This window comes from Pongo abelii, chromosome 3, assembly GCF_028885655.2.
Source record: "Pongo abelii isolate AG06213 chromosome 3, NHGRI_mPonAbe1-v2.0_pri, whole genome shotgun sequence".
Classification (NCBI taxonomy): domain Eukaryota; kingdom Metazoa; phylum Chordata; class Mammalia; order Primates; family Hominidae; genus Pongo; species Pongo abelii.
The window spans coordinates 139,587,854-139,615,592 of NC_071988.2; the positions used below are offsets into that span (position 1 = coordinate 139,587,854).

At 35.5% G+C, this 27,739-nt stretch overlaps 1 long non-coding RNA gene across 1 annotated transcript in view; it reads left to right on the forward strand.

Annotated features, from left to right (window-relative positions):
* Positions 1 to 24,555, forward strand: part of LOC129059064 (uncharacterized) — a 251,055-nt gene extending 226,500 nt beyond the window's left edge. The window contains exon 4 of the long non-coding RNA XR_008524697.1: positions 24,388 to 24,555. This is a non-coding gene — a long non-coding RNA (uncharacterized LOC129059064). The remainder of the gene's footprint in view (positions 1 to 24,387) is intronic.
* The last annotated feature ends 3,184 nt before the right edge of the window (positions 24,556 to 27,739 follow it).

Consider the following 27,739-nt stretch of genomic DNA (forward strand, 5'->3'; position numbering starts at 1 on the left):
GTTATTTGCATGGGCAACCTTATGAAAAAAAACTATATTAAATTCATATAGCCCTTAGAGTTCAAATGCATTTTAACATCAATTTCCTTTAACCTTTCTTCCTTCCCCCAAGGGGAGACAAAGCAATGATTGTCCTCATGTTATATATAAGGAAAATAAACTAAGAGAGGGTAAGATTAGGATTAATTTGCATAATATCACACAACAAGGGGGAGACTCATATCTCAAATGCTGACATTCTTATTCTGTCATGTGTTCTGTTCATTGGATCACAGTACTCTCTGGGAAATGTAATATTAAGGTCAGTATTTAACAATATACAATATGTAAAATGAAATTCAGAGAATAGAATGGTGGTTATCAAGGGCTGATGGGGGCTCAATATGGGGAGATTCATTCAATGATGCAAAGTTTCAGTTAGGAGAAATAAGTTTTTGGAGTCTACTGTACAGCAGGGTGCCTATAGTTAACAATGACATTATATAATTGAAGATTGCTAAGAGTAGATTTTAAATGTTCTCAACACACACACAAAAATTAAGTACATGGGGTAATAAATATGTTAATTAGCTTGATTTAATCATTTCAAAATATATGCATATGACAAAACATTACACCGTACACCATAAATCTATACAATTTTTGTTTTTCAATTTAGAAAATATAAAAATAAAAAATAAAGACACACGTATAAAACACATTGCCTACCATGAGGAAGTAGAGTGAAAAAGCAAAGTCACTGAAAACAGATCGCCTCACCTTAAATCCCCACCCTCCCAATTACCAGCTCTTTCATCATGTGTGAAATGGTTTTAATACCATCTATTTTACAGGGTGTTTTGAGGAATACATGAGTTACTAGGTTGTAAAGTACTTTGCTGTGAGAGCTCTATCAGTGTTAATGAATGTAAAAATCTTTTATTATCTGGTACATGGAAGACACTCAATAAATATTAGCTGCATAAACTCTCCAACATGGAGTGTTAATTCAGATGATGAATTAATATATTTGTCATGTAGAAAACATTCTAGAAATGCAGGGAGTGAGAGAATAGTGAAATTTTGAACAAGCAAACTTCTGAGTTCCTTTGTAAAATTCTACAAATCACTGCTTTGTAGAGAGTCATACAGATAGATATCCTCTCCTAAACACCAAGTATGTTCTTTTCCCATAAACTCCCATTCCATATGGGGCTAATCTGTATCCAACTTGCAATTTAATGGAGTGGCTAAATATACATGCTACCATAAGCCTCAGTAGCTAAGAAGAGAGTTATAGCTATAATTATATATTTGTGATTTCCTGTTGTAGCAATTTCAATACTACAACAGTATGTTGTAGTATTTATATGAATTTACATGATTTTTTTCTAAATCTTATTTACTGACATATGGATAATGTGACTTCGCTGCAAAGATTTTCCTAAAATATTGTTTTGTACTTCATATCATTTCCAAGTTTTCAGACTATGCATTCCATCCTGGTGAAAATTAATTCTCCATATTTGCTTTAGTGTTCATAGAGAACGAAATTCACAGAAAAAGAATTAAGTTAACATATTTCACTAGTACAATCTAAACCAAGATAAATTAGATGCATCTTTTCCTCTAGGCAGTGGAGCAAAAGCAGACTGTAATTTAGTCACAGTGCCTATCTAGAAAAATTTACCATTTGTAAATATGTCATAATCTAAGAAAAGGTGGATCTACTATAGTATTTTACAACTTTAATACTGTCTTATGTGTACACAAATTTATGAACTGGATACACTATGTTGTCTACTAGGTTCACAGTTTTATCTATGCTGCATATTTATTTCTTTCAATATGAGCTGGAGAATGATTAGGCTAAGCCAACAAAATATAATCATCTACTATGAACTAACTGCAGTTCCCCATTACCATGTTGGCGCCTTGAACAGAGGTTAGACATTTTTCAAACTGTTTTATTGCTTTGTTGAAAAAATTAGTATCTAAGCTGATGTAAAAGAAAAAGATACCTATAAATTATTGACAATGGAAAATCCCTGTGTAAATCTGCAAATCTATATTATGCATAAAGTGGAATGTTTCCAAAAATAATTTTTGATAGCTGATCAGAACAAAGTAGTTTACTCCCTTTCTTTTTTTTCTCATCATTATTCTTATAATCTTCTATTGTTCATAGTCTTGTTGATTTAGTACACGCATGCATCTCTTTTTAAACAAATATGAGGAATACGTTTTGTATAATAAATTCCATACACTTAAATATTAAACTTTGACAAATGTAACAGACATACATTCCTTTAAAATCACCACCAAATTCGAGACACAGAAATCTCCTCCAAGAAGCTCCTTGTTTACCTTGGCTTTCTATTCATCATGCCACTCATTCCCAGAAAAACACGACTACGTTTTTCACTCTAGATCAATTTGCATTTTCTACAATTTTACATAAAGTTTATACAATATACATTCTTTTTATCTGATTCTTCAACTTCAATTTAACATGATTTTAAGATTCGTCATCATAGATGACCTGTGTATCAGTAGTTTATTCCATTTTATTGCTGAGAGGTATTTCATTGTATGGATATATCACAATAGCTTTAGCTATTTACCAGCTGATGAGCATTTGTGTGGTTGCCAGTTTTGACTATTGAAAAAAAAATCTGCTGTGAACATTAGTAAACAAATGCTTGTATAGACATATTTTTATTTTATAGGGGTAAATGCCTTTGAGTAGAATAGGTGGGTTATATGGTAGGTATATGTCTACTTTTATTAGAAACCGTTAAACTATTTCTCATGGTTGTACTATTTATATCACCATTCATAGTGTAACAGATTTTTAAATTTCTGCATTTTTGCTACCTCTGATTTTATCACTCTTTTTAATTTTTGCCTATCTACTATGTATGCAACTAATTGTGGTTTATTTTGAATTCCCATGATCATTAATAATTTGAGCACCTTAGTCATTCTTAACTCTCTCTTTATAAAGTGCATTTTCAAATCCTTTGCTCATTTTAATTGGATTTATCTTATTTTAAGTTGTAAAAGTTTTGTATATACTCTAAATAAAATCTAGTTGTCTACATACATGTTGTTAATATTTGTTCTAATCTGTGGCTTGCTTTTATATTTTGTTAGTGGTATCTGTCAAAAATATTTCATTTTTGAGAAAGTCCAGGTCAAGCCCACGCAGATATTTTCTTACATTTCCTTCCAGGAGTCTTATAGTATTACCCTTCACATTTAGGCAAATGATTTATTTTGAGTTAATTTTTGTATATCAATTTGCAATAAGGTTGATATTTGTTTATTTCCATAAGCTTATCCTACTGTTCCAGTAAATTTTTTTGCAGATTATCCTTTATCATTAAATTGCCTTATTGTCTTTGTCGTAAATTAATTGACCATATACATAGTATGGATCTAATTTTTCAATTTCTTTCTTGATATATATCCTTTCATATATACATATTCTAATATGTATATCAAAAAATATTTTATTGTAATACCAACAAAATGTAGCAAGCAACAACATAAAATTCACGATGTCCAACAACAAAAAACGATTACCAAGCATGCAAAAAACAATAAATATATCTATAATTAGGAGACAAATCAAGTAATAGAAACAGAGCCAGAAATACATGGAGAAAATTTGAAGACAGTGATGTAAAACATCTAATATAAATATGCTCCTCTTTATGATTGAGAGTGTAGAGGAATACATAAGCATGAGGAAGTGGTAAATGAGATATTTTTAAAAAGAGAGACCCCAAATAGAACTAGGTATGGAATAAGAATATAATAAATGAAAAATATGCAAGATGGGATTAGCAACAGATTAGGCAGTACAGAAAAAAAAATGATCACTGAATTCAAAGATAAAACAATCAAAATATTTAAATGGAACCATTTAAAAAAAATAATGAACATAATATGTGGTAAAATGCTGGTCTAGTGTTTATGCAACTGTGGTCCCAGAATAGAGTGGGTGAAGGGGTGAGAGTAGTAAAAAGAAAGTATTTAAAACTTAATAGCTGAAAATTTCCCAAATTCGATGAAGAATATAAGCCCACAACTCCTATAAGCTCAACAAACACCAGTCAGGATAACAATTAAAAATGCCTATCTTTCAACAATGAAAGCAAAAGAAAGCTTTATCTATTTATTCATTTTATTTATTTATTTTTGAGACAGAGTCTCACTTTGTCACCCAAGCTGGAGTGCAGTGGCATGATCTCAGCTCTCTGCAACCTCTGCCTCCTGGGTTCAAGCAATTCTGATGCCTCAGCCTCCCAAGTAGCTGGTCTACAGGCATGCACCACCATGCCTGGCTAATTTTTGTATTTTTTGGAGAGACAGGGTTTTGCCATGTTCTCCAGGCTGGTCGTGAACTCCTGACCTCAAGTGATCCACCCACCTCGGCCTACCAAAGTGCTGGCATTACAGGCTCGAGCTACCATGCCAGACCAGGAACCCTTTTTAAATCAACACAAATGTGAAGATTTCATTTCCTTCAGAACTCAACTACAAGAAATGTTAAAAGAAGTTCCTCAGGCAGAAGGAAAATGATACCATATAAAAATGTGAGCTACACAGGAACTGAAGAACAACAAAAATTATAAGAATGTGGTGAGATGTAAAACAAAGTTTTTCTTGCTTTAATCTCTTTAGAAGATAACTAACTAGTCATATTAATTGTTGGCAGGAGGCCTTAGTTCCTTGCCACATGGTCCTCTCTATAAGGTTGCTTGAGTGTTCTTACAACTTGGCTGTTATCTTCCCACAAAGCGAGTGATCCAAGAGAGCGTATGTGAGGAAAAAACTGCAATGCCTGGTATAACTCCATCCAACAGTCATATATACTTTCACTTTCACCACATCGTAGTCATTGTATGTGAGTCACTAAGTCCACGATTTAGTGAGAAAAACCTTTTGAAGAGAGTAATTTCAAAGAATGTGTGGCCATATTTAAAAATCACCACAGGTATGTGAGTGTTTAACAGCTGAAAGTAATAAATATTATTTTTTGTCACCACAATATTCAGTGGCTCGTTTTTTTGTGAAAAGAAAACCATTTTGCTTTGGAGAAATTATACTTTACTCATTTATCACCTAGATATGGTGGGACAGTGAGTTCAGCAGCGCTCCACTCACTCCCTGACTCATGGTAATCTAGGAGAGGCCGCTGGACACTGAGGAAGTAAAAACTTGATGAGTGACTTCACAGCACCTGCTGTTTTTGTGTATCTGCCATGGGTCTTTTCTGGCAACTTATTGTTCCATTTCAGGGCATACAGTGATCAATTCAGGAGTACAGACATAAATAATCATAAATAATGCTGAGCAATCATAGACCACCTCTATTCTTCTATGTAGAGTATTGATCTTCGTGTCAGACTCCTTGGGTTGGGATACTGGGTCCATCACTATGGAGATGGGTAATCTCATTAAATTTCCTATGGCCTTGAAAAAATTACTTAAACTTCTTTGAATTCCAGTTTCCTCATATCTAAAATTGAGATTAAAAAAATAGTACCTGTCTCACTGGTTGTTATGCATATTAAAAGAGTTAAAACAGGTAGTTATATATTTATGCTTATATGTATAATTGTGCTTATATTTATAATTATAAATATTCATATGTACTTATTCATATACATTTATATTTACATATATTTATATGTAGCCCCAGAGAGGATCTGAATCTGTGGCTATTGACATCTGATTTCTTCGACATACAGAAAAAGACTTTTGGAGGAATAAAATCCAACAAAAAGAATGAAAATTAAAAGGTAGTAACAATATCATGATTTGAACCCCTGAATCCGGATGTGTCTGAATCCATATGCGGACTCCACTATTCAGAAAGCCAATCAATTTCCTTTCTTATTGCCTAAGTTAATTTCAAACTTGCATTTGAAAGGATCCTGAGAAACACAGTATGTAAAACTAGTAGCACTGGTCTTAACAGCATGAGTCACCAAAAATGTTGACTTCTGTTGCCCACAGTCATTATAGTACATACAACTTTAATAAAGGGAAAACCGAAGATGCTAATAAACTTTGAATGGTAAGTGGTGATCTTAGTATCCAAGTAGGTGAGCTGGAATGGGGGAATTGATTTGAAATTCTCACTTACTGGATCATTGTCTAGGAAGATTTTATCTCTGCCCTGAAACAGGAAGGGTAGTTCAGATGAAGTGAGGCCTGATCAATTGCCCAGGGGAAAAAGAAATTATCAAAAAATAAATGCCAAAAGTTATACCAAAAAGGGTAGGGGCAAGGGTAAGTGGATGTTGATATTAGAGAACTACAAAAAATCTTTACCATCTTTAAAATTTTGCTTAAAAGTTATATGTAATTTTTGTCTATTTCAAAGCACTAATAAATTATATTAACAAATTCCCTATCCACCAATTTGTTATCCTGCATACCTCAGTTTTATACCAAAATATTTCTAAAGTTATTTTGATGCAGTAAAGAATTTTAAATCCCTAATACCTTAAGTTTGCGATACCTTTTGGTTTATTATTATTTAAGACCATATAGACTGAAACTTGCTATAAAAGATGTGACTATTTTCCCTTTGAAATTATGTGTGAATTTGTATATTGTGTATGTATATTGTATATTTAAGTGTATATACAGACTCATATAATAACATATATATTCTCTTAACCAAACAATTTTGCAATATAGTCTCTATTTTTTGCAAAAGCTTATTTTGAAAAGTGATGTGAGAAGTTACCATTGAGACAATTCATTGTGAAAAGGAAAAGGATAGGAAAACAATTGGATAATTATCTTCAATAGAAAATAAAAGTATTATTTACTTCCTAGTGCTCAATAAAAGATGTAACATTCATCTGTTCAAACAATGGAAATTAAATGACAACAAGGAAAATAATATGAATGCTACTTTTTTAATAAAGGAAACATTAAACATCAATTGCCATAATATTAGCATCAAATCTTCTTAGTTAATATTCTAACCAGGAACTGAGAAATGATTACTAATGTTAATAATGAATAACATAAAATGAAATCAGACCGGCTTTGCAGAGACAATAACGAATGCCTTTGTGTTCATTGTAATTTATTTAGTTAAGTCACATGCAAAATATAACTAAAATCAACCACTGATAACAAATATAGTGTCCAACAACATCTAAAAAATGAGGAATGTTTCAAAATATTGATATTGAAAAATATTTTGACATCTGGTAAATGATTGATTCAATTTTTTGTATTTGCTCAAACATATAATCTTCATGTAGGAAAACCTTTCATGTCACAATTTTATCAATATTATTTGTTAGAAGCACACAATCATATTATAAGTTGGTAGCAAGTAGGTTGTAAAAATGCAAAATTAGGGTTCATAGATATAGCCTGGTACTGCAATATCCCATTCCTTTGAACATCATGGCAAATTCAGGATACATATTTGAAAGTAGCAATTTTGTAAATTGAAATAACGCCAATTTTCACTGCTCTGTTTTATTAATACATATTCTAATTACTCTTTATTATCCATGCCATGGGCCATGTTTTGGAATGCTAAGCAACAGAAGTTAGTAGATTTACTTTGGCCTTAAACAGATTTTGCATTTGAAAAATTTAATCCACGAAAGGGATTTAAAGGAAGAAAAAAAAAATGACCCATTTCTTCTGAGCTTGAAAAAGGCACATCATGCAGAGGAGACCTGGATGCAACCACAGTGAGGAGTGACTTATATTCACACCACATGCTAATATTTCAGATTTCACTGCTGTCTTTTCACAGTGAAAATAGCCCACACTCTTGGCCTCATGTCGAGTAACACACCTGGTAGTGGGAAGAAGATCTTGAAGCAGATGAACTGCTACCTTGCTCATAGCACTCACTCGGTGGGGAAGCTGTGCTCATTTTGAGCTCCGCTGTGGGATGAAAAGACAAACCAATAACCTGTGGAAAGTCGAAACACACACAAAATGAACCTTGATAGTCCAATAATGGAGAAACCGATCAAAAGACAACATATTAGCCAGCACACTAACTCTGATTGATTCACTATGCTTTCTCTAACAAGGCACTTATGCTCCTTGTTAATGTAACTGGCTTGTTCTCTTTTCTCTAAATTTGAATGTTTATAAAGCTAGTCCCTTTAAAAAAATGTTTTATGTCTTTTTTCTCAAGTGTTACATTGACAGTCTCATATAGGATTTTATATTTGTTTTCCCCTTGTTCTTCATAATCATTTAGCTTTTGTGTATTATAATTATTATTACCTTTAATCATATTATTTTCTCAACGAATAATTGTTCTCTAATATCATTGTTATTATTATTCTTTTCCTAATAAATGATCAGTGTAAAAGAATCATATCAATATATCCTAGAATAACCATCCTATTCTTTAAATGCCTATGAGAAAGAATTCTACATTCTCATTTCCAAATTTTCACATTCATAAAGTTCTTTCACATTCATGAAGCTCTTCCTTTCATCAAACCTAAACTGTTTCTATTTCAAATTATATCCATTTGCTGTGGGTCATTGAAAATAGGCAACTGTTGATTTTGTTTTCTGCACAGTGAATATTAAAGATGAAATTGTCAAGGAGCCATTGAAATGTGACATCTTGAATCATGAAGACAGAAGATATCTTGAAAGTTCCTTGTCTTATCTTGAAGTCAATATCTAATTAACATCAGGAACACTGACAATTATTTTCGGGATTAATACTCGAAAACATAAGTAACCAAATTAGGTCTTTGTTGCAATAACATTATGGTAAATTTATTGTTTTAAATTAATTATACCATCTTACACTGTTGTGTTTAATTATTAGTAAGTTTATTTACCTGACCATTCATTGACTCAGTGGTCTTTTCCTTATACAAAATAACCTTATGTATCTAACCAATTAGAACATGATTTATAATTTTTTGAGCAAGATAATACAAGAATATTATTGATGGTATTTTCCTATGCTTTTGAATGGTATACTAATTGAATTTTAAATGACTCATATATATCAAACCTCAGTTTAATTTATTTAACAAACACCTTTGTTGCACTCGCCATGTACCAGGCATAATTGTAAGTGCTTCAATAATATTAACTCATTTAATCTTATTAACAATAAATTATATTCTAATCACAATTCTAGTGTTGAGAAATGCACCAAAATAACACTGAATATAATATAAGTAGTAGAGATGGAATTTGAACCCAGATAACCCCAGTTGCAGAGTCAGTTCTCTTAAACACTGTTGCATGCAATCAAAAAGGAAAGGGAGGGAGGACATTATGAAAGGATGGCTATGGCAATATAGTTTTTGAGTCTCATAAACATGCAGAGAGCAGCTGGATAGTAAAGCACACAAAACAACTAGATCATATGCCCAAAACTTATAAGCAACATTTACAGCAAATTGAGAAGGCAAGGTATTCCTACAAACTTCAAAATACAAATGACTGAGAACCAACCATCAACAACCACAAGAATCACATGACAGCAGCCTTTCTGCAGGACAAAGCAGAAAAAGCAACAAGGTGTCTTGTCACAGCATTCCAATTTGAAGACAGCAGCAGAACTGGGAGTGCTTTTGCCAAATCCAGTATGAAGTGAGTTGAGAAGTCCACAGTAAGATAACATGAAAAAGTGCAGTTTGGCCCCTGGAAAACCTCAAAATAAGCAAGTTAGGTTTCCTAGGCATAAGAGAAACTACCTACTTGAAATAAAAATTGACTAAAATAATTGCAATAGAGATAAAGGTTAAGTGAAGTTTCAGAGAAAAGTGGAGAAAAAACCAAAACCAGGAAATCAGAAAGCAAGCTACTACAGTGTTGACATTACATGAAAACAAAAAAAGGAAGTGAGAGAAATTTAGAAAATCTCCTAGAAACAGACCACCTTCCAAAAGTTTAGAAGCAAAAATAATTTTACATCAAAATAAGATATAAAAATATTGAGGTCAAATTCCATACAAAGTTTTTATATGAAAGTATAAGAAAAAGATACTGTATAGACAAACTATAAAATACTATAGGTCATTCAAAATGACCTAAAGTAAAATTAAAATGACTTAAGATTAAAAAAAGCTATTCAAGAATGACACGAATGAAAACCTGAGAAGTATATTAAGAGAACTCAGGAAGAAGAAGTTAAAAAAAAATCCAACTTTTCAGAAATAAAGAATAAATTAGAGAAACATAAAATAGGTAACACCTTAACATTAATAAAAGGTAAAAAAGTGGAACCTTTTAAAAAATCAAAGTAAATGAAAGAAGAGGTTAAAAACATTAGAAAGTGACAACTATTGAAGATAGGCAAAGGAAGAATTTTCAATAGACAATAACAGCCCAAAGGATGGAAGAGGAATAAATGAAAAAGAAAACAGCACCAAAAGTTTCAATTCAGGAAAACTTCCTAATATAAAGAAGAGTTTTAAATTACATATTAAGAGAGCATATCGGCCGGGCACAGTGGCTCATGCCTGTAATCCCAGCACTTTGGGAGGCGGAGGTGGGCAGATCACCTGAGGTCAGGAGTTCGAAACCAGCCTGGCCAACATGGTGAAACCCGTCTTTACTAAAAATACAAAATTAGCCGGGTGTGGCACGCACCTGCAATCCCAGCTACTTGGGAGGCTGAGGTAGGAGAATCGCTTGAACCCTGGAGGCAGAGGTTGCAGTGAGCCAAGATCACTCCATTGTACTCCATACTGGGCAAAAAAGAGTTAAACTCCATCTCAACAACAACAACAAAGAACATATCACTTCACATACATAAGACTATGGTCCCAAAATAACCAATGCCAACACATACGGGGCTTCAAAGAAAAAGGACAACTTTTTGATATTAGGTTAATTAATTAATCAAGGAGAAACAACTAGTTTATCATTAGTCTCTTTGACAATGACATTTAACCCCAAAGAAAACAGAAGTAAATGAAAGATATAGTATATTCAAGATATGCAACGAAAACAAATAAAGATTTTAAACTCAGCAAAACTGAGTTCAAACTATTATCAATATGAAAGAACTTAAAAAATGTTGTTCCCTTGAGCCCTTCATAGGGAATTTACTAAAGGATGAACTTCAGACAACTAAGATGCATAGAAAATATCACTATAAGGGTGAGCGGCGAGCACTAAACTTATGGATCTTGATAGATATAAAACAAAATGAAGGTTGTCGTGGAAAGAGTATTGTTTGAATAGCTATGTGCTCTGATATTTTAAAATGATGGCATAAAGGAGGAGATCTTTTATGAAAAAACACTTTTGACTGTTCTTATTAATTATATTAGCAGTGGAATATTCATATTATTATTCCAAGATTATTGTGTGTCTAATGCTGTATAAAACAAGTGAGTAATTATCATTGTTTGTGATCTTGAGAATAAGGGTTTTTAGAGTTGGAGAAATATAGATGGAATGTAGAAGAGGTTAAGCTAAAAAGAAAAAAAAGGAAAACACGAAACCTGCATTTGAATTGGAATTATCAATATCAATCATGCTATTGAAACGCTAATTTTTATATTTTGCTGACTACATAGTTATGTAATACAGTCCAGCTGAAATGAGCACACTTAAATCCCAGATTATAGTCTTAAATGATCACTTATCTCTAAAAGAAAGTGAGGCTCTGTGGGGATATGGCTGATTTCAGGACTGGAGCAGGGAATGTGGAAAATGAAACTAGTATGTCTGACTGCATATCAGACATCAAGGAAGCCATCCAAGGCCATAATAATCATGTCAAAATGATTCAAAAGCCAATTTGTAGAGGCTTTTAGTGGCTAGTGATAGAACAAAATATTTCATAATAATACACTTAAAAACTAATTGGTAAATGTTGAAGGATAACAGGCAACCAATTAATTCTCTTGAATATGGATATAAAGCAGGACAGAGTCAAGCATTTATCATGCCTTTCCAATTTGAATTTTCCATTGGTTAACCAAGTACAAGATGAGGGGATGTGTCTCTTCATAAAAGCATTCAATTAATAAATTAATAGAAATAATAGAGGAAATTCCACAGTGAATTAATGAATTGATGCATTAGAACCACTTCTGATAATATCACAAAAAAGAGATAATGTAGACATGATTGTGCTGCCTATAAAATTCAGATTATGAGATATTCTCTACAGGTCAAATATGCATTGTTTTTCAGCAGACTATAAAAGGCTTAAAAATAGCAAAATTTTAGTACTACTAAATTATGTTACATAGGAATCCTCACATGGATGTAACATTATAAAGAAATATAGGGGGTGATAACTAAAATAGTCAGAATAGTTATCACTTTTGGGAGGAGTGAGAAGGTTGGAAATGTTATAGGAATTATGGAGAGACCTCTAGGTAGCTGGCAAATTTTTATTTATTGACTAGAGTGGTAGTTACAAGGTTGTTCACCCTAAAATATCTCATTGAGCTACACATATGTGTGCTTTTCTACATCTGCATTTCATTTTCTAGTAAAAATTAAAAAAAAACTGATTTTTCTTTAATGAAGCATTCACTTAGCCACACATGTATTTTCCAAGTGTACAACTTTAACTCAAAATAGATATTTTTTATCTTAAATCTCATTTGGGGCACAAGAATTCATCTGGTCTTTTAAACCAAATATCAGAAAGTCATTGTATATGTCATGTTTCTTTCATGCCAGATCTAATTTGGCTCTTCTGCTTTCTTAACATTTCCACACATATCTCCCTTTCTTGTCAATCACTTCAACAAGTCCTCCTTCAAGAATTCTAATACTTCTTTCTTGTGTGATAGAAATTGCCTGCTAACCACTACATTCTGGTTATTTTCCACTTTATCCTCCATAATACTACCAAAGTGGTATTTTAAAATTTAACCTTTATGATATTATCATTCATGACTAGGATGTCAAATGTAATTTAAAGTAGATATAGGAGTAGGTTTTCTTTCTCTCAGTAGAACTTAAATATAAAAATACATTTTTGTAAACTTCAATTAATACTATTTTAAAGCAGGTTTAATTCAATTATTGGATGAAGTAATAGGACCAAATTCAATGAATAGAACAAATTCACAAGGGTCTAATGTTTCAAAGAAAATTGAATGATATTCTTCAAGTTACAGAAATTCGCCACAATTGGAGCTTATTGTAGCATTTGTTATCTTAGGAGCTGACCCTCTAATTAAGCTAAATTCACTATAGTCATACGGATCATCCAAAAGATTAAACTTTAGGTCTAGCCATTCAGAAGAACTCCAGAGTGCACACAGTGATAATTTTGTTATTTTTCAAGATGGCTAGTAGAGTTACAGACAGGACTGTCACAGAGTCACAGATATTGCATTTTCAATTGAAAAAAAATGCCTGAAGGGCCTAACACTCTCACTTCACAAATACTGACATCTAGGGAGAGACACTGGAGGGGTTGCTCAAATTTCTAGCACTGGAGGTGACAGATAAGAGAAGAAACCAGGTCTTTGAACTCTCGATACCCACTGCCCTTTCCTTCAGTATTGATATGGTTTGGCTATGTCCCCACCTAAATCTCATCTTGATTTTTAGCTTCCATAATTCCCAGGTGTTTTGGGAGGGACCTGGTGGGAGATAATTTCATCATGGGGGAAGGTCTTTACCGTGCCATTCTCATGATAGTGTAAGTCTCATGAGATCTGATGGTTTTATAAAGGGGAGTTCCTCTGCACAAGGTCTCTTCTCTTGTCTGCCACCATATGAGACATGCCTTTCACCTTCCACCATGATTGTGAGGCCCCCACCAGACACATGGAACTACGAGTCTATTAAACCTCTTCCTTTTATAAATTGCCCAGTCTCAGATATGTCTTTATTAGCAGTGGGAAAATGGACTAATACAGTAAATTGGTACCAAGAGCGAGGTGCTGCTGTAAAGATACCTGAAAATGTGGAAGCGACTTTGGAACTGGATAATAGGCAGAAGTTGGAACAGTTTGGAGGGCTCAGAAGACAGGAAAATGTGGGAAAGTTTGGAACTCCCTAGAGGCTTGTTAAATGGCTTTGACCAAAATGCTGATAATGATATGGACAATGAAATCCAGGCTGAAGTGGTCTCAAATGGAGATGAGGAACTTGTTGGGAACTGGAGCACAGGTGATTCTTGTTATGTTTTAGCAAAGAGACTGTGGCATGTTGCCGCTACCCTAGAGATCTGTGGAACTTTGAACTTGAGAGAGATGATTTAGAGTATCTAGCTGAAGAAATTTCTAAGCAGCAGAGAGCATTCAAGAGGTGACTTGAGTGCTGTTAAAGGCATTCAGTTTTAAAAGGGAAACAGAGCATAAAAGTTTGGAAAACTTGCAGCCTGACAATGTGATAAACAAGAAAATCCCATTTTCTGAGGAGAAATTCAAGCCAGCTGCAGAAATTTGCGTAAGTAACGAAGAGCTGAATGTTAATCACCAAGACCATGGGGAGAATGTCTCCAGGGCATGTCACAGAAATTTGCAGCAGCCTCTCCCATCACAGGCCCAGAGGGCTAGGAGAAAAAAAACGATTTCATAGTCTGGACCCAGGATCCCTCTGTTGTGTGCAGTCTATGGACTTGGTGCCCTGTGCCCCAGCCACTCAAGCCATGAATAAAAGGGGCCAAGATGCAGTTCAGGCCATGGCTTCAGAGGGTGCAAGCCCGAAGCCTTGGCAGCTTCCCTGTGGTGTTGAGCCTGCAGTGCACAGAAGTCAAGAATTGAGGTTTGTGAACCTCCCTAGGTTTCAGAGGATGTATGGAAACGCCTAGGTGTCCAGGCAGATGTTTGCTGTAGGGGCGGGGTGCTCATGGAGAACCTGTGGTGGGGAAGAGTAGAAGGGAAATGTGGTGGGGGTGCCCCCACACAGGGTCCCCAATGGGGTGCTACCTTGGGATCCCATCCCATGGGGTCCCATCTCTTGCATCAGTGTGACCTGGTTGTGAGACATGAAGTCAAAGGAGATCATTTTGGAGCTTTAAGATTTTACTGCCCTGTCGGATTTTGGACTTCCATGGGGCCTTTAGCCCCTTTGTTTTGGCCAATTTTTCCCATTTGGAATGGCTGTATTTACCCAATGCCTGTACCGTCCTTGTATCCGTGAAGTAACTAACTTGGTTTTGAATTTACAGGCTCATAGGCAGAAGGGACTTGCCTTGTCTCAGATGAGACTTTGGACTGTGGACTTTCAAGTTAATGTTGAAATGAGTTAAGACTTTGGGGAACTGTTGGGAAGGCATAATTGGTTTTGAAATGTGAGGAAATGAGATTTGGGAGGGGCCAGGGAAAGAATGATATGGTTTGGATGTGTCTCCACCCAAATCTCCTCTTGAATTCTAGCCCCCATAATTCCCATATGTTGTGGGAGGGACTTGGTGGGAGATATTTGAATCACAGGGTGGGTATTTTCCATGCTATTCTCATGATAGTGACTAAGTCTCATAAGATCTAATGGTTTTATAAAGGGCAGTTTCCCTGCACATGCTCTCTTCTCTTGTCTGCCACCGTGTGAGTCATGCCTTTTACCTTCCACCGTGATTGTGACGCCTCCTCTGCCACATGAAACTGTGTGTTCATTAAACCTCTTTTTTTTTATTATTATTATTATTATACTTTAAGTTCTAGGGTACATGTGCACAACATGCAGGTTTGTTACACATGTATACATGTGCCATGTTGGTATGCTGCACCCATTAACTCGTCATTTACATTAGGTACATCTCCTAATGCTATCCCTCCCCCTGTCCCCCACCTCACAACAGGCCCCGGTGTGTGATGTTCCCCTTCCTGTGTCCAAGTGTTCTCATTGTTCAATTCCCACCTATGAGTGAGAACATATGGTGTTTGGTTTTTTGTCCTTATGATAGTTTGCTGAGAATGATGGTTTCCAGCTTCATCCATGTCCCTGCAAAGGACATGAACTCATCATTTTTTATGGCTGCATAGTATTCCATGGTGTATATATGCCACATTTTCTTAATCCAGTCTATCATTGATGGACATTTGGGTTGGTTCCAAGTCTTTGCTATTGTGAATAGTGCCGCAGTAAACATACATGTGCATGTGTCTTTATAGCAGCATGACTTATAATCCTTTGGGTATATACCAAGTAATGGGATGGCTGGGTCAAATGGTATTTCTAGTTCTAGATCCCTGAGGAATTGCCACACTGTCTTCCACAATGGTTGAACTAGTTTACAGTCCCACCAACAGTGTAAAAGTGTTCCTATTTCTCCACATCCTCTCCAGCATCTGTTGTTTCCTGACTTTTTAATGATCGCCATTCTAACTGGTGTGAGGTAGTATCTCATTGTGGTTTTGATGTGCATTTCTCTGATGGCCAGTGATGATGAGCATTTTTTCATGTGTCTGTTGGCTGCATAAATGTCTTCTTTTGAGAAGTGTCTGTTCATATCCTTTGCCCACTTTGTGATGAGGTTGTTTGTTTTTTTCTTGTAAATTTGTTTGAGTTCTTTGTAGATTCTGGATATTAGCCCTTTGTCAGATGAGTGGGTTGCAAAAATTTTCTCCCATTCTGTAGGTTGCCTGTTCACTCTGATGGTAGTTTCTTTTGCTGTGCAGAAGCTCTTTAGTTTAATTAGATCCCATTTGTCAATTTTAGCTTTTGTTGCCATTGCTTTTGGTGTTTCAGACATGAAGTCCTTGCCCATACCTATGTCCTGAATGGTATTGCCTAGGTTTTCTTCTAGGGTTTTTATGGTTTTAGGTCTAACATTTAAGTCTTTAATCCATCTTGAATTAATTTTTGTATAAAGTGTAAGGAAGGGATCCAGTTTCAGCTTTCTACATATGGCTAGCCAGTTTTCCCAGCACCATTTGTTAAATAGGGAATCCTTTCCCCATTTCTTGTTTTTGTCAGGTTTGTCAAAGATCAGGTGGTTGTAGACATGTGGTATTATTTCTGAAGTCTCTGTTCTGTTCCATTGGTCTATATCACTGTTTTGGTACCAGTATCATGCTGTCTTGGTTACTGTAGCCTTGTAGTATAGTTTGAAACCAGGTAACGTGATGCCTCCAGCTTTGTTCTTTTGGCTTAGGATTGACTTGGCAATATGGGCTCTTTTTTAGTTCCATATGAACTTTAAAGTAGTTTTTTACAATTCTGTGAAGAAAGTCATTGATAGCTTGATGGGGATGGCATTGAATCTATAAATTACCTTGGGCAGTATGGCCATTTTCATGATATTGATTCTTCCTATCCATGAGCATGGAATGTTCTTCTATTTGTTTGTATCCTCTTTTATTTCATTGAGCAGTGGTTTGTAGTCCTCCTTGAATAGGTCCTTCACATCCCTTGTAAGTTGGATTCCTAGGTATTTTGTTTGCTTTGAAGCAATTGTGAAAGGGAGTTCACTCATGATTTGGCTGTCTGTTTGTCTGTTATTCGTGTATAAGAATGCTTGTGATTTTTGCACATTGATTTTGTATCCTGAGACTTTGCTGAAGTTGCTTATCAGCTTAAGGAGATTTTGGGCTGCGACATTGGGATTTTCTAGATATACAATCATGTCATCTGCAAACAGGGACAATTTGACTTCCTCTTTTTCTAATTGAATACCCTTTGTTTCTTTCTCCTGCCTGATTACGCTGGCCAGAACTTCCAACACGATGCTGAATAGGAATGGTGAGAGAGGGCATCCCTGTCTTGTGCCAGTTTTCAAAGGCAATGCTTCCAGTTTTTGCCCATTCAGTATGATATTGGCTGTGGGTTTGTCATAGATAGCTCTTATTATTTTGAGATACGTCCCATCAATACCTAATTAATTGAGAGTTTTTAGCATGAAGGGCTGTTGAATTTTGTCAAAGGCCTTTTCTGCATCTATTGAGATAATCATGTGGTTTTTGTCTTTGGTTCTGCTTATATGCTGGATTACATTTTTCGATTTGCGTTTGTTGAACCAGCCTTGCATCCCAGGGATGAAGCCCACTTGATCATGGTGGATAAGCTTTTTGATGTGCTGCTGGATTCTGTTTGCCAGTATTTTATTGAGGATTTTTGCCTCGATGTTCATCAGGGATATTGGTCTAAAATTCTCTTTTTTGTTGTTGTGTCTCTGCCAGGCTTTAGTATCAGGATGATGCTGGCCTCATAAAATGAGTTAGGGAGGATTCCCTCTTTTTCTGCTGATTGGAATAGTTTCAGAAGGATGGGACCAGCTCCTCCTTGTACCTCTGGTAGAATTCGGCTGTGAATCCATCTGGTCCTGGACTTTTTTTGGTTGGTAAGCTATTAATTATTGCCTCAATTTCAGAGCCTGTTATTGGTCTATTCAGAGATTCAACTTCTTCCTTGTTTAGTCTTGGGAGGGTGTATGTGTCCAGAAATTTATTCATTTCTTCTAGATTTTCTAGTTTACTTACGTATAGGTGTTTATAGTATTCTCTGATGGTAATTTGTATTTCTGTGGGATCGGTGGTGATATCCCCTTTATCATTTTTTTTATTGCATCTATTTGATTCTTCTCTGTTTTCTTCTTTATTAGTCTTGCTAGCAGTCTTATCAATTTTGTTGAACTTTTCAGAAAAACAGCTCCTGGATTCATTGATTTTTTGAAGGGTTTTTTGTGTCTCTATCTCCTTCAGTTCTGCTCTGATCTTAGTTATTTCTTGCCTTCTGCTAGCTTTTGAATGTGTTTGCTCTTGCTTCTCTAGTTCTTTTAATTGTGATGTTAGGGTGTCGATTTTAGATCTTTCCTGCTTTCTCTTGTGGGCATTTAGTGCTATAAATTTCCCTCTACACATTGCTTTAAATGTGTCCCAGAGATTCTGCTATGTTGTGTCTTTGTTCTCATTGGTTTCAAAGATCATCTTTATTTCTGCCTTCATTTCATTACATACCCAGTAGTCATTCAGGAGCAGGTTGTTCAGTTTCCATGTAGTTGAGCGGTTTTGAGTGAGTTTCTTCATCCTGAGTTCTAGTTTGATTGCACTGTGGTCTGAGAGACCGTTTGTCATAATTTCTGTTCTTTTACATTTGCTGAGGAGTGCTTTCCTTCCAACTATGTGGTCAATTTTGGAATAAGTGCGATGTGGTGCTGAGAAGAATGTATATTCTGTTGATTTGGAGTGGAGAGTTCTATAGATGTCTATTAGGTCTGCTTGGTGCAGAGCTGAGTTCAATTCTTGGATATCCTTGTTAACTTTCTGTCTCATTGATCATCTAATGTTGACCGTGGGGTGTTAAAGTCTCGCATTATTTTTGTGTGGGAGTCTAAGTCTCTTTGCAGGTCTCTAAGGACTTGTTTTATGAATCTGGGTGCTCCTGTATTGGGTGCATATATATTTAGGATAGTTAGCTCTTCTTGTTGAATTGATCCCTTTACTATTATGTAATGGCCTTCTTTGTCTCTTTTGATCTTTGTTGGTTTAAAGTCTGTTTTATCAGAGACTAGGATTGCAATCCCTGCCTTTTTTTGCTTTCCATTTGCTTGGTAGATCTTCCTCCATCCCTTTATTTTGAGCTTATGATGTGTGTCTCTGCAAGTGAGATGGGTTTCCTGAATACAGGAAAGACACTGATGGGTCTTGACTCTTTATCCAATTTGCCAGTCTGTGTCTTTTAATTGCAGTATTTAGCTCATTTACATTGAAGGTTAATATTGTTATGTATGAATTTGATACTGTCATTATGATGTTAGCTGGTTATTTTGCTCGTTAGTTGATGCAGTTTCTTCCTAGCATCAATGGTCTTTAAAATTTGACATGTTTTTGCAGTAGCTGGTAGCAGTTATTCCTTTCCATGTTTAGTGCTTCCTTCAGGAGCTCTTGTAGGGCAGGCCTGGTGGTGACAAAATCTCTCAGCATTTGCTTGTCTGTAAAGGATTTTATTTCTCCTTCACTTATGAAGCTTAGTTTGGTTGGATATGAAATTCTGGGTTGAAAATTCTTTTCTTTCAGAATGTTGAATATTGGCCCCTACTCCCTTCTGGTTTGTAGTTTCTGCTGAGAGATCAGCTGTTAGTCTGATGGGCTTCCCTTTGTGGGTAACCCGACCTTTCTCTCTGGCTGCCCTTAACATTTTTTCCTTCATTTCAACTTTGGTGAATCTGACAATTATGTGTCTTGGAGTTGCTCTTCTCGAGGAGTATCTTTGTGGCATTCTCTGTGTTTCCTGAATTTGAATGTTGGCCTGCCTTGCTAGGTTGGGGAAGTTCTCCTGGATAATATCCTGCAGAGTGTTTTCCAACTTGGTTCCATTCTCCCCGTCACTTTCATGTACACGGATCAGATGTAGATTTGGTCTTTTCTCATAATCCTATATTTCTTGGAGGCTTTGTTCATTTCTTTTTATTCTTTTTTCTCTAAACTTCTCTTCTCACTTCATTTCATTCATTTGATCTTCAATCACTGATACCCTTTCTTCCAGTTGATCAAATCAGCTACTGAAGCTTGTGCATTCGTCACGTAGTTCTCGTGCTACGGTTTTCAGCTCCATCAGGTCATTTAAGGACTTCTCTACATTGGTTATTCTAGTTAGCCATTCGTCTAATCTTTTTTCAAGGTTTTTAACCTCTTTGCGATGGGTTCGAACTTCCTCCTTTAGCTTGGGGAAGTTTGGTCATCTGAAGTCTTCTTCTCTCAACTCATCAATGTGATTCTCCATCCAGCTTTGTTCCATTGCTGGTGAGGAGCTGCGTTCCTCAGTTGGAAATGCACAAACCACCCGTCTTCTGTGTTGCTCATGCTGGGAGCTGTAGACTGGAGCTGTTCCTATTCAGCCATCTTGGAACCACCCAACCTCTTTCTTTTGTAAATTTCCCAGTCTCAGATATATCTTTATCAGGAGCAGGAAAACAGACTAACACAGGTATCAAAATTGAAAAGTTCAGGGCATCGCTAGAGCAAACCAAGTTTTCCAAGACAGAAGCCAAATGTGTCTCAGCCCGTGGAGGCCTTCCTGATCACACATTGAATGGGATGTATGAGGAAAAAAAAAAGAGAGGGTTCACTAACTTAGTTCAATCCCAGCTCTGGTTTTGATGTACTTTAAAGTAGCAGGAGGCATCATTTATCCACTGAATTTTTCAGTAAAAATGCTACTGAGTCGAATGGTTTATCAACATTTAATTCATTAGATTACAATAAATTGCATATTTTTCATAGAGTGTGTCAAGAACAATTTCGAATCATAGTTCTCATAAAGATGTAAAATAGCACAACTTGCCCTAAGGAAACAGGAACATTTTGAAATTTATAACACAGAACAATTTTTGAACAAACAGGGAAGAAAATATGAATAACGATTATGGCCATCAAGATAGAGGTTAAGAAAAGGAAATTTAAGTCAATCCCCTAACTTTGTATAACATGGGCACGAAAAAAGGAGATTAAGACAGTATCACGGCCAGCTTTTGCTCTTTAATGTGAAGATTACATAGAGGAAAATTTTATTTTTTCACTAAGAAAGCTTTCCAAACACTAAAAGTTATCACAGATTATGTTTTATATATAACATTGTTTCTAATTCCTTTCATTCCGTTAAAAAAAAGGATCATCTTTAATTTTTTCCTCTGTAAATAAGATTTTGTTTTTGATAGGGAATTCAGAGTACCTGTGTTCCAAGCTTAGAAATCATCCACAATTTACACAAATGAAGAAGTCCACAGTTTGGTCATAAACAATTACACTTTCAGTGTTAGTTATATGTGCCAAATCAAAATGTAGCAAGGAAGGACTTAACTTCAAAAAGAAAATCTGAATTTATACCAAAGAAAGGTGAAATAGGTGTACTGTTACCTTAGTCTTTCACCAGAGAAAACTTACTTCTTGAACTATTTGGTTTAGCTTAGGCTATAGGCTTACATTTCAAAAACACGTATATCAAACATGAAAGACTGACAGAGGTATTCAAACAAAAGGAATAATTTGCAGTCATTGCTCTATTATGCCATTTCCTTTTTAATGCCTGAAATAAAATTACAAAGAAAAAAAGATTTTATAAAATAATCGTTTATTTAGGCAATATCATTCTTAGTTTATATTAATTATCCTTTCCATACATCTTATTTATATTCTAGTTAAAATTCCCGTATAGGCGTATATGTCTAAACAGGCCATAATAATAAAAAAACCTCATCCTTTCCAACCGTATGCATATAAAATTAGCTAACCAGGCTTAACTATGCCTTTTTTAACACCAAAAAAAATATATATATATATAGAAAATGAGGAGGCAAGCCTTGTAAACAACTGAGATGTTTTTCCTTTTTTCAAATCTATGAGTACAAAAGGTACATTTGTTCAAACACTACCTGACGGACCTCAAAAAATCCATTCTTTATTAGTCACAGCATAATCGCAATGCAGTGATGTTGTATTTGGAGAATTTTAAAGGATATTGTTTATAAAACTGTTCTTTCCCTTTGTTACTAATATTAGTATGTCTGGATTGCCAGAGGGGTTATTTAAAAAAAAAAAATGTTGACAGTCTTAACAATGCAATTACTTTCATTGTCATTTCAATAAAGAATTTATCCGATCGTCTGGATTTGAGCACTTCATGTGGTTCTAGCTGTAAGAGAGGGAACTTTTTTTCCTTTAAGAAATGAATTGAGGGGATCATCCATCAAGTCTCTAATCACTTCTTTTCTTTTAGAGTACGTGGAACACTGTGTCACTGTGTTAGGAGTGTTGCTGAAAAGCTGGCAGCCAAAGATCTCTTTTTACTTCATTATTTCCAGTGGACTCTCAGAAAATCAAGTCTTTTATAAAGATAAAACTTTATGTGTTGCCCTTCTTCTGCATTACTTTAAAATGGGCTATTTATTATACAAGAGGTAATATAATTGTCATAAACATGCTCCCCAAAAAAGTTTCCTGTTCCTAAAATAAGTAATTCTGATTAAATATATAAAACAATACTAATTTTTGTGAGGTTTTTAAATTTTGATTTGCTTTGAACTTTATCTGCATAGATAAGGTAACACTAAGATCCTTGGGTTGGACATTGAAATAAATATGATTGTTTTTTCTGAAACATCTTGGAAAGATATCAGAGCTACCACTGAGAACTTGACAATTACAACTGCCAATGACTTTGCCCTGACACTGGACAAGAATAAAACAAACGCTTCAATGTACCATGTAGCATTGCCCTGCTTCTTTAAAATTATAGTATTGTAACTAATTATTCATTCATTTTTCCTTTTATAAAATTACCCTAGTATTTTCCTCCTCTAATATATTAAAACATTTTTAATACAGAAGGAATCCAACATTAAAATGGATAATAAACTTGTTTCATATATTTCTCTGAGTGTGAACAATTGATTTTTAAAAAGAAACGTTATGTCAGACATTATATTTCAACATAAATATTAAAAGAAACCTTTTGTTAAAATACATTTTAGGAGTTGGCAAATAAAACTTATAGGAAAAGGCAAAGTAACTGAATTTAATCAACTTGCACATTAGACGTGACAATATATAATATAATAACTTTCAAACATACAAAATGTCCATACAGAGGAAATGGTAGACAACTATTTCCGTCTCTACCTATGGACAAGGCTAGATGAAATAGGCTCAAAATGCAGTCAGAGCAATTTAAGTTGGATATACGAGTACTGAAGGGTTTGGGCTGGGGGTACTGTGAAGACCTCTTCTTAGGCCTTTGCAGAAATTACTCTCTATGAGTTATAGTTGGTTCCATTGTCTCTATTATTTCTTCTAACTATGACTTGTAGACAATACTGGGAATTCATTTCTGAAGAAATAATATTTACTATGCAGTCATATGTGGGAACAATCACTTGAGGACTTTTTCAGGTTATCCTTATCACCAACAATATAGCCTAATGCATAGTAAACATGCAATTACTATTAGCTAATTATTAAACCAACAAAAAAAAAGTTACATAGGGTGTTCAGTCAAATATCAAGCAGGAAAGGATGTCGCAGTAATTAAAAGCGTGGTCTCTGGAGCTGTAGCTAGGATTAAAATCCTGGCTCTTCTACTGACCAGCTGTATGACCCTGGGCAAGTACTTCTATTTTTCTGTGCCCCAATTTCCTCATCTTTAAGATGCAATATTAACAAATAAGTAAAAATTAGGTATTTGAAAGACTCAAGAGAAACAGTAGAGAAACAAATAAAAATGAGATCAGACTAGTTTCGGTGAACTTTTACGAAATGCAAATTAAGGTAATAACATTAAAGTATATGGCACTGTGGCACAAGAGTCTATCCAGCTTCTACATAATTATTTCACTTATAAACAATTCCCCATTGCAGTCCCTCAAGTTTATCATTTAACATTTTATAACCTTAATTTCCTTTAAATCTAGGGGGGAGGAAATCTACAACAGTGCCTTTAAAACACTTATATAGCATCTTTTACGTCTTAGCTATTCCTCTGAACACATCGCCATGTATTTTTCAGATTTTCAAGAAACCTTTGCAACTTTAACATAGTATTTTGAGGAGTAAAAGTGACACCTGGAAAAAGCCATCCATGAGAACTAACTCCCCACAAACTGATCAGATGTCAGGACTGCGATTTTTCTTCAGAGAAAGCAAAACTATGGGTTAAGATGTGTTTGGAAGGCAGAAATCTGACTGAGAGTCTGTCATAAGGAGCAGACATACAGCAGAATGATTCACAAGAAGACCTCCTTTCTGTGCATTGAGCATCTATCCACAGAGCACATCTTCATTACTAGGGGAGAGCATCCATCAGCTGACATGGTGGTGGCAGCATGGTCACACCTGAGGTGCGGCTTCAGAAAGGAGATCTTTTCAATAGTTAGATTATTACAGGGCCCAATTAAATGCCTCAAATTCCCAGGAATGTAGATAATAACAATTATGCCTTTTTCTCTCTTTTCCTCACAGACAAAAAGGTAACCTATGTTGCATAATTATAAAAAATTCCAAAATAATAATTTGAAATATACAGGACACCTCAAATAATACCTCTACATGTTTTGAATCATCTTCCTAAAGCCCAAATATTGTTGTGTACCCAGGCACAGTAGGGAGCTGATCATTACAAATGACAGCAACAACATTTTAAAATTATGAATCTTAAGAATATTTAAATAAATTTATAGCAACTAATAAAATTGAAAGCAAAATGTATACTAACTTAACTTATATTTTATTAGCAGGTATTTGTCTTTTAAAACTGTTTATTAGTAAACTTTAATTATGTAAAATTTTGCATGTATATCTTAAGATGGCAGATATATCTTGAGGTCATATTATTCCCCTTGCTTGCAGGTAGAGTCAAATATCCATTTTTTTTGTTGGCTTCTCATCCTATTGACTTTGCACTAACTTGGCTTCTATTCATTATTTAAATTAAAAATGAAACGGAAATTCCATAATGGGAATTACTTCCCATTTTTAGATTTAAGAAGTTTCAGTCAACAGAATCTCTCATTTTCATCAAGAAATTTTTTAAACGAGTGGGCACAATATTCCTATTCTTTCTTTTAAAAACTCAACTCCTGCACTTCAGCTTAAGCAACAGAGTTAAGACCCTGTCTTAAAAAACAAACAAAACAAAATAAAACTCTACTCCATCATAATTTTGTGAGTGAATCTACATCAGCTTATTGCTTCAGAACATATAATGTTTCTACCATCAAGATTAGCTAGACTGAATTTGGCCAATTCAGTGCAGCATTCTCTGCTGAGTTTAATTCAATTATGGATAAGAATTCAGTCATAGTCTTGGAAAAAATGACAAGAAAATCTTCTGATTTTGTAGGATAAAAACATGCTTTTGAAAAATACACACTATATTTTCTACTTCCTTCCTTTATAGTTAACTCAGCCTCTACTTAAATCCATCATATTTTATTTTTTGCCTGATTATTATACTAACAATTTTTTCTTTCAAATATTGCCCACAGAATTATTTCTGAATTGATTTTGATGCTGATATGCCACAAAGAAGGAATCACACTGATTGTGCTGCAAAGTAAAAGAAAAAAGTGAGCATAAATGACCCCTTATTGAGCTTTTAATATGGCCTAGTGCCCTTGCTCTGCTACACGTTTCTCTCCAAGCCATATGAGGAGTCCACTCTATGTAAGAACACATGGAGGTGAATTATATGAAATCAGGAGCTTAGACTAAGCAAGAGACAAAATCACGAGAAATGATTAATTGCTCTTCTTTCTAAGTAAACAAAAAACAATAAATGTCATCAAGGCTATCTCTCTTTCCTTAAAGTTATATTTGATCTATTATTACCAGTTATTAGCATATTTCTGATATAAACGGGTTTTCCTTTCAGAGAAGCATAATCATTGGAGGGAATGTTTGTCTTTGGGAAAAAAAAAGAAAAAAACGGAAAGTTGTACTTCAGGAAAAAATTAGTCCTCAGAAAAATGGAACAATATGTCTGCATTTTTGGCTATAGTTTCAGCTTATGTACATGTTTCCGCTTATCTTCCTGAAGGAGAAACAAGTTATTCAATGCTACATAGGAATCAAAGATCAGATTACTCAGAATCCTGAAAAATAAATTGTGACTGTACATATTCTTTATCCATTTTTAGTAAATGCATGTATTTTTATACAGTTATGCATCCTGATCTGCTGCCATTCAATGTTTTTTGTACAATTTGTAGATATAATCACCACAGGTTTTGTGAGATTGACATGCAATCTAAAAATAAATGATTCATGGATGAGTGTTCAAGATGGGTGACTAGATGCAGCTGAGACACACCTTTTTCATGCAGAGGAACCAAAATATTGAGTAGTTATTCACACTACAAATAGATCATCTGAGAAAGAACACTGGAATTCAACAGAGAAGCAACAGGAGACACCAAGGATGAGGAAAGGGGATGCAAGGCTGCCTGTTCAGTGGGATTGCTAGGAGCTGCAAGCAGCCACTTGACCCAGGGAAGAGGTAAGTAACAGAACCTCGGGGCTCCACATCCCCATCATGGACTTTTGCATTCCTAGCTACAGGAGAGCTCCTCAACCCTTGCTGGCCTCCAGACAGACATAGACTGCTCCCTTGAGATCACACAGAGGCACTGCTCAAACTCACATGGAGTCCCACAGGCTCCTGAGTAGTGGGAAGCTGCAGCAGTACCGTTCTGGTAGGACATTCCCCAGGGTTCTGCATCCCCAGGGTTCTGCGTCCTGCCCTAAGGCTGTTGCTGCCTTAGGCAGAGGAGAGGCCAGCTGTCAAACAAGGGAGGGGGAGGAGAGGCCAGGTACTCACACACGCCAAGGACAAATTCCTCTGCCACTGCCACAGACTGCTGCAGGACCAAGGCACATTCGGACCACATGCTGGATGCCTGCCAGCCTCTCCAGAAGCTTCCTACCTGGCCATTCCCATGGAGAGGGGCTGACCCTTCCTGGTGACAGATCCACAAGGCAGCTGTTGTTGCCCTGCCTGAGTGTTCCTCCAGTGGCCTGGGACCAGCCTGCCCCTCTCTGTCACAGCTAGTGCTTGAGTCGAGAGGTCCTGAGAATAAGTTCACTGCTCTGATCCCATCCATCCTGGTCTCAGGCCCTCCTTCCAGGGATATGAGAATGAGACTTGCAATCTGTTCTCAACCAGGAGAGGAGCCCCCATGGTCAAAACTGGGAAGACAATGTGGCACAGGTTCCTACTGCAGCAGTGGAGCTTAGCACCCCTTCCTTCACAAGACTGGACTGGGAAGGGTATAGCCTGAAAGCTGCGCTTTCTGCCCCAGGAATGGAGTCTCACAGCCTGGGATAGCTTCATGATCTGAATGCAGACTGCTTGGGACAGGCCT